At 46.1% G+C, this 8,972-nt stretch overlaps 1 pseudogene; it reads left to right on the top strand.

The window, feature by feature from the left end:
• The first annotated feature begins 5,661 nt into the window (after positions 1-5,661).
• On the top strand, positions 5,662-6,585 carry LOC101938849 (C-C chemokine receptor type 5-like; annotated as a pseudogene).
• The last annotated feature ends 2,387 nt before the right edge of the window (positions 6,586-8,972 follow it).

Here is an 8,972-nt window from a genome sequence, read left to right as displayed (position 1 = left end):
TGTGGACCCCCAGCAGGTGCAGAACCAGGCCATGAACTAAGAAACCTGATCGGAGGTGATGTGCTCCAGAAGGCTGTGGAGGTGGACTACATGGCTAATCCATAACTGGGCTGTTTCTTCAGCGGAGAGGAGGCCTGTGCAAGGGATGAAGTGGGTGTCTTGCTCTCTGGAGTGGCTCATGACCAAGACTGCCAACATCAGGACAGACTGTCACAAGCAGGGCAGACACCCCAAACTGGTGATATGTTCTACAGTTAGATTTCACCAACCTTGTAACAAATATGAACTCCTAGATCACTGTAACAGTCTTACCATGGAGTCACACACAGTCCCCTGGGGCTCTCCAGTCTATCTTGCCACCCAGGCAAGCTGGACTTAGTGATAAGTGGTCACTTACACACACAAAAATAAAATCACTAAATATTCTGGTTGCTCCCAGTCCCAAGAGACCAGTCACTGCCCCCAGATCAATTTGTACCTTAGATCTCACACCAAAGACAACCCCTGTAGCCAATCCTGTAATAAACTAACTAAAGGTTTTATTAACTAGAAGAAAGAAGTGAGAGTTATGTATAGGTTAAAGCAAGTGACATATACACAATGAATTTCAGCTGATTCAAAAGGTGACAGAGATGTAGTAATCTGTCAGCATTAAATGTCCTTTTAGGGCTTAACCCAGACAGACCCTAGGGATCGCTGCTTTTTGTTTCTTAGCTCCAGCCTCTGTAAGAGTCCAGACAGCAGAGAGACAACAAATCTTCATGTTAGCTATTTTTATTTTCCTCTTCCAGCATTAAAACTAATGTAATGAGGCCTTCTGCACATACTTCTCCATGGGTGAATGGGGCAATTGTCCTATGATGACCCATTTAATTTTAATAGTCCTCCTGGATGGGCAGGGAGAGCCACTTTTCCCATCTAAGATCACAAGTTCAGAGCAGGGATGTTTGCTATTATAAAACAAACTTATATTTTACCGTCTGCAATGGAATACAGATATTACAAGTAAGATTGATGCATGCAGCAACTTACAAGTATTTTATAGAATAGAAACCAGTGGTTCTCAACCTATTTACCATTGTGGGCCTCATGGGCAACATCCAATACTACCTGTATGGCCCTGAGGATGTCACATGGGCTGCAGCTGTGTGCTGATTGGGCCACAGGTTGAGAACCACTGGAACACTAAACACATCCTTACAAGTCTAGCAACTATCTTGAACAATATTAACATATAGGTGAACTGATCTGGTTTCCAACTATGAATTTGTCAGTGCTGAGATGATGCCTACAGACCTGGCAAGATCTGGCACCTGGTTTACCAGCATCACAGTGGGCCATTTTGGAAAAGTGGACCACCACCAATCAAAACTGTTATAAATTTTTTGGACTCTGGTAATTCTACAATAAGGTCTACAGCGATGGCTGCCCAAGAGCTGGAGAAGGCAACAGGGCTTGTGGCATGGGGTTTTGGTGTGGCACAAACATCACAGGAGGCAATGAATGACTGTATTGTTGGGTGCATCCAGGGCCACCAAAAGGAGCAGGATATTAGTTATTAGGTCTTGAAGAGCCCCAAGTGTTCTGCTAGGGGAAAATCATGCCATAGTTGTAGGACTGCAACTCTTGTGAGTCCTGTGGTAACAGATGCATTCCTTACATGAATGCCTTAGATGATCCCTTCCCAGGAGTCATGCGGTTGCTTGTCGATAATAGCTTGTTCGTCAGGCAGATTTCCTGAAGCAGAGGCAATGGGTATTAAACTTAGTCTATCCTGGGGACGAGCTACACTGAGAAAGTTACAGGATTGAAGAATGGGAGTTGGGTCCTGTCTGGGGCCTGGTGGGTTAGTGCCATGGGACAGGGCATCTACCTTGCCATTCTGGGATCCAGGGCAGTATGTGATAATGAAATCCAATTGTGAGTAAAACAGGTCCCACCAAAGCTGCTGTTGGATTAAGTCCTTTGCTCTATGTAAATATTCCAGATTTTTATGGTCAGTGAATACCTGGACCAGGTGACGAGCTCCTTCCAGGTAGTGAGATCATTCTGCAAAGGCGGTTTTTATAGCCAGGAGTTCCTTGTCAAGTAATTCGCAATTTAATTCTGTGGGGGTGAACTTCCATGAGTAATGAGTGTTAGCCCATGCGATTGCTTGGGACCAAGTCGCTGGGAGAGGACAGCCCCGATCACTGTATTGGAGCATCAGCTTCTACAATAAAGACTTATGTAACATTGGGGTGAGCCAATATGAGTGCTGTAGTAAAGGCAGGTTTAGCTATTTGAATGCATGCTGGGCCTAGAGAGAAATGGAATTGGGCATTTTTCTAGAGGAAAGCAGTGAGGGATTCGATTTGTTTTGAAAAAAATCATGATAAACCATCAATAGAAATTGGCGAACCCCAGGAAGAGTTGCAGGTCACATACTATATAAGGAATCAGCCAGTCCTGGACAGCTTGGACCTTACATGGGTCCATCTGGATCCCTTCTGGAGATAAATTGAAGGCCCAGAATTACATGAAGGCCTGATAGAAGGTACATTTCTCGAGTTTGGCATAAAGGTTATGCTGCTATAGGCATTCCAGGACTGTTTGGATGTGAGCAGTAAGCTGTTCCGGATAGTCAGAAAAGATCAATGTGTCATCTAGGTAGACTATACTGTACTGGTCCAACATGTTTCAGAGCACAACATTTATAAAATGTTGGAAGGTGGCCAAGGCATTGGTCAATCTGAAAGGCATTACAATATATGCACAGTGATGCAATTGGGTCTTCCACTCGTCCCCTTCCCTGATTTGCACAAGGTTGTATGTCCCCTTTAGGTCCAATTTAATGACTATGCGGGCAGCCCCCACACAATCCAGCAGCTCAGGAATCAGGAGCAAAGGGTAACAATTCCTGATGGTTATCTGATTCAATGAACAATAGTCAACGCAGAATCAGAGGCTACCATCTTGGAGGGTGGTGAAGCACTGGAATGGGTTACTTAGGGAGGTGGTGGAATCTCCTTCATTAGAGGTTTTTAAGGTCAGGCTTGACAAAGCCCTGGCTGGGATGATTTAGTTGGGGATTAGTCCTGCTTTGAGCAAGGGGTTGGACTAGATGACCTCCTGAGGTCCCTTCCAACCCTGATATTCTATGATTCTATGATCTTTCTTCTTGATGAACAGGACTAGTACACCAGCTGGCAATGTTGACTTGTGGATGAACCTTCAGGCAAAGTTCTCGTGGAAGTATTCTTGGAGCACTGTCAGCTCAGGTTCTGACATGGCATTAATTCATCTGTAACCCTTCTGCCTGTCTGAGTTGGCAGCAACAAGGGCCAGGTTCAGTATCTAGGGGTTCCGTTTCAATAACGCAATGCAAAACCAGCTCAAGCCCCCACCCAGTGACCTGGGACAATTACAAACCACCCCCCGGGCGCCTTTAAGAGGCAATACTTCCCCTCTCGCAAGCACGGAGTCTGAGTGTAGCAAAATACTTTTAATAAAGGAGGGAAACAATGCGGCATTATGTTGGGGAAACACCACAAACAGGATTCATAACACAAACCATGAGCAAAAGACCCACCCCCAAGTAAGTTTGGCAGTATCCTTTTCCCTTCAGGGTCTTAAGTCCAACACCCCAAAAGTCTCTTGAGTCCAGCAACCCTAAAATCACCCAAAAGTCCAACAACCCAAAAGTCTCTGTCCCTCATCAGTGCAGCCCCAGAGTTCAAAAGTTTATCTGCAGAGTTTTACACACACACCCAGCCTGGGTGGAAGTGGGGGGGGAGGGGCACATGGGGTGTTAAGGGGCACCTTACATGGTCCGACTGCCCCACCTCTCCAAGGGGTTCTGCTGTAGCCTTCAACATGAGCCACTCCACTCCACCAGCCGTCCCGTGAGCTGCTCCAGCCATCCCACGAATTGCTCTGCTCTGCCCCGCTCTGCTCCGCCCCGCTTCGCTTCACTCCACTCGCTGTCCCGCAAACTGCTCAGCTCCACTCTGCTTCACTCCACTCGCTGTCCCGTGGCCCACTCCAACCATCCCACAAACTGCTCTGCTCTGCCAGCCGCTTAGCAATATATCTTCAGGCTACCCCACTAGTTAACACAGCACTCAGTGATCTCAGCTCTTAGTAATTTTAGCTCTTTAGTGATTTCAGCTTGTAGTAGGGGAGCCCTACTGGTGCACCATTGGCCCAAAGTGAATTCAGCACAGCAGCCTGTAACTAGACTCTTGATGGAATCAAAATTAGCTCTGCTATTTAACAGTGGAGAAAAGAGGCAGTGCAATTGGTGTTTCAGGGCCTCAAAAAGGCCCCCTCCTATCAGGTATAAATACCTATCCCCAAACTCTCTTAATTCACTGGGTTTTCGAACCCATGTCCCTTGTCTAGTGAGTGCTACTTAGTTGATGGTGAGTCCCTCTGTCATAAAACAGTTCCACTGGCCTTGATTCACATAATCATGGTAACAACACTTTATTCTTCCTGCCCCAATAACAGAGAAACTGGGGATCCCAAAGCAGCCAAAGTGACCATTTTGGGCTGCTGTGGGCTCATGCTAGGCGGAGTGGGTGTGCCTGTGCAAACAAGATCAGCCCCTGAAGTTCTTTTCCACAATTCATCACCAGATGTCAGCGTAGAGCTCATCCTGACTCTGCTTACACATCCAAATGATATCTTGGCTCTGGGTTGCAGCTCTATTGTGCAGTTAGGTGCAGAGGTAGGGTTTCTGCATTCTTTTTTTCAAAAATATCGACATACTCTTGGTATTTTGAGAGGAGTTCAGATGTAGCTTCAGCAGAAGTTTCTGTCTGGACAGTCACTCCCAGCTGTCTCTCTCAAGGTTTGGATGCTGGTACAGAGCTGCCAACAAAACTCTGATGGAAAATAGACCTCCTTTGCCTGCCACCAAATGAGCAGGTTGTGGAGGGCCAGCCAGGAAACAGAGGATCAGTGGAGAATGGATCACAACAAATTGTGATGTTTCTCAGGGACCCTGAAGCACAGCCTCTGGGGGAGTTGTTTCCTCCATTACTGGACCAGATGACGACCATCAGTAGTCTATAAGGAGTGGCCTTCTGTTGCAGGAAATGTGCAGGATCCAGGATGCTGCTGTGCATATGAAGCAGTCAGCTGTGCCCAAGTCAAGGATGGGAATTTGCTGGGATGTGCCAAGTATGTGCAATTGGATTGGCACCTGTAACTGGGGAGCCCTCTGGCAGGGCTCTGGGCATGTTCCAGTCAAGACCAAAGTATGGGGGAGGCTCTTACAACACTGTTACTTGCTCCTGCAATAGCAGGTTCTCCAAGGTCAGCTGAATGACGTGGGCCTACAGGGCTTGGTTGTCTGCCTGAAGGTGAGCAGTCCACTCAAACATGACTGGTGCTCACCCGGCAAGAAAGTTAATACTGGAGGAACTGTAGAGAACTCATCCTGTTAACTCTCTAGATTCTTTGCTAGTGTCATCTGCGGTATTTTTCACATCTTGATATCAGCAGTTGTTATACTGTTTACAGCAAAAGGTATTCTAAGATGAAACTCAACATGCACAGTACATTTTAATGTCTTTCACAACCATATGATTACACAGTATAGTGTGTATATCCTGTTTTTCACACTGCTAACATACAGTATCCTGTAAATAACCATCCATTTCTTCATCCTCAGGCTAGTGAAAGATCAACAGTTTTTCAGTGAAGAAGAGATGGAGATACTGACGACAACACAGAACTACAGCCATGATGATGCAACACCATGTACAAATGATGTCAAACAATTTGCATCCCTGTTTCTGCCACCTCTTTACTCCATCGGTCTGATATTTGGCCTGGTGAGCAATGTGCTAGTTGTGCTGATCCTGATAAAATTCAAGAGACTGAGAAGCATGACTGATATACATCTGCTGAATCTGGCAAATTCCGATTTACTCTTTATTCTTTCCCTGCCATTTTGCACTTACTATGCAGCATGTGAGTGGGATTTTGGAAATGCAATGTGTAAAATTCTTTCAGGGGTCTATTATGCTGGCTTCTACAGTGGAAACTTTTCCATAATACTTTTGACAATAGACAGATATCTGGCAATTGTCCGTGCAACGTTTACTATAAAAGTTAGGACAGTTACCTATGGCATCCTCACAAGTGTAGTCATTTGGGGTGTTGCAATATTAGCCTCTCTTCCAAGTTTAATATTTCACACTGTTGAAAAGGAAGGTGTTTATTGGACCTACAGCTCTCATAATCCGTCAGGCCATGATTTTAAAGAGGAACATCCTGGGACTTGTTGTTCCACTGGTCATTATGATCTTCTGCTATGCCAAGATTATAAAGACATTCCTGAGATGTAGGAAGGCGAAAAAACATAAGGCAGTTGGGCTTATTTTTATCACAATGAAGTGTTATAGTGAAATGTCTATTTCAGTTAAACTGCGTTCTCTATTTCCATTTTTATTGTGCTGTGAATCCTTGTGCTATGATTATTATGCTTCTTTATCTTTGCGTGTTCCTACAAGTTGTTTATAAAATCATTGTTTGAAAAGCTACATATGTTGCATGTTTCTTATTGTGTTTGAGGAAAAGGGGCTTTAGCTCTGATCTCTGGGAAAGGGCAGGGATTGCTCCTTACACCGACACCAAGGGAACGCACATAACCACAAAGGGGGTGGAGAGGAAGTGGAGTCACGGACCAAAACCCTCCCCCACACCAGCCCACAGAGAAATGAAACCTACTGGGTATGGTGTTACTGTGCTATGCTAAAAGATGTTGCAGCTGGTGCCGACCCTGTGCACCAAGAAGCTTGAAGAAGAATTTGGCACTTTGACCTTTGAAAAAACTTTTTTTCCATATTATCAGGAGCAAATATCAGTTTGGGTGGTTTTTAAAAATCAGGTGGGGTGAAAGTGAGTGAGGAAATATTATATAGCGCTGGGGAACAGGCTGGATTTTCCCACAAGCCAGCTTTGGTCACTGTACGATCTCTTGGTGCTGCTTAGGAGGTATAAAGTGACTTTAGCCAACCAGAGAATCTGGCTGTGATAAATGAAGTGGGGGGGGGAGGTAGCTCCCTTTTATGGAGCAGCCAGTAGCTATAAAATCCTTCTTAGTAGCTGTTCTCTAATTGCTCTACCTGTAAAGGGTTAAAAAGTCTCACTGCTATACATAGGTAAAAGGAAGTGAGTGGGTACCTGGCCAAAAGACCCAGTGGAAGGCTAGAACTTTTTAAATTGAAACTAGACTGCCCTTTTATCTGTCTGTTGTTGTTCTCCTGGGGAGAGGCGGACAGGGCAGAGTGCTGCTGTAAGAAGCTTGGGGCCAGGTATGAAAAATTCTCAGTATCGTACCAGAAACTACTCATTTGAAACCCCAGATATGTAAGTAGACCAGGAAATATCTAGGAAGACACAATTAGGTTTATCTCTTTTTATTTCTTTATGGCTTGTGGACTCCTCTGTGCTAACCCCAGGTGCTTTTGTTTTACTTTAAGATGGACAAAAGGCAGCTTTTGCTGACAAAACAGTGGAGGTGTACACCCTACAAAGCTATTTTTGGCGGCAAAACTCTGCTGTTTTGCCGACAAAATAAAACCACCTAGACAAGAGGCAAAGGGCTATTTGCAGCAAAGTTAAAATGACAAAGCGCCAGTGTAGATGCTGCTGTTCATTATGTCGACATAACTGTCCTCCCCCAGTATCCCACAATGCCTGCTATGACCGCTCTGCTCACTCTTTTGAACTCGACTGCCCTGCACCTAGCTGCAGACATGCGCCCCTCCCTTTCAAAGATCCAGGAAGTTGTGACAGCTGAGTTTGCTCCTCAATTCCAGCAGCAAAGAGCAAATCATTAACGTGTAATTCTTCTGTTCTCCCCTGCAATAGGAACACAGCGACAGGCAGACTGCTGCTGTGAGGATGGGGAGGCTGCTGTGCTGTGCCATGGCGGCTGCTGTGCTGTGCTGCTTTTCCTTTGACATTCCTCAGCATGGAGAGCTCACAGAGCTGTTGAGGATGCCATTCCCGGCAGCTGAGGAGGCTGTAGGAGAACTCAGAGGGAATTACAGAACCATATTCTACTGGGTTCCAGGGAGGTGGGGAGGCTCAAGCCCACCCACGACTAAAGGACCCTCCCCCAGTCTATGAGGAGTATCCACAGAGCCCAGAAACTCAAGTAATTATGGGGGACAATGGAAAAAAATAACAGGGACTGGTGTGAAGGTCAAAGGGTCAAAAATAGGGAACCTGAAGGGAACACCGAGCAGAGAACCCCGGACAATGCCTACTGCTCCTCAAAGGTATCAAGGGAGCCAGCAGATGCCGCCCAGAGGAACTCTGCCCGGATGTGTGAACTGAGGGAGGATCGGAAATAGGCCCCACAGTCACAGAGAACCCACTCAGCCAACATCCTCTCCCTGGTGTTATAGAGGGCCACCTTGGGCATTGCTTGGAGGAAGTTGACGAGGAGGTCTGGATCACAGAACCATAGACAGGCAGGCAGAGGGGACTGCTGCTGTGGGGAGGTGATGGGGAAAGACTGCTGTGCCATGCAGAGCCAGGGCTGATGTTTGGGGCAGTGTCCCCCTCCCCCTGCATCAGGATAGGTTGGTCAGGCTGCTGTCTGAACTTAAAGAGACAGCATGCCGACACACTCACTCTACCCCAACACACATACTTCCCCAACACACACTCTGTTCCTGTTCTTAGTCTTCTTTTCCCAAGGCTAAACATGTCCAGTCCTCTTAGTCTTTCTTCATAGGTCATATTTTCTAAACCTTTTATCATTTTTGTTTCTCTTCTCTAGACTGTCTCCAATTTGTCCACATCTTTCTTAAAGTGTGGCACCAAAAACTGGACACACTATGCCAGCTGAGGCTTCACCAGTACCAAGTAAAGCGGAACAATTACCGCCCACTTCCATGCATCCCAGTCCTCCTCCTCCCACATCCCTTCTCCATATCCTGCCAATCACTATATATCCCCATAGATGC

The sequence above is a fragment of the Chrysemys picta genome, chromosome 2 (assembly GCF_011386835.1).
Source record: "Chrysemys picta bellii isolate R12L10 chromosome 2, ASM1138683v2, whole genome shotgun sequence".
In the NCBI taxonomy this organism is placed as follows: Eukaryota; Metazoa; Chordata; order Testudines; family Emydidae; genus Chrysemys; species Chrysemys picta.
Note: the sequence above shows the minus strand (reverse complement) of the source record. Positions and strands in the feature narration are given on the sequence as shown.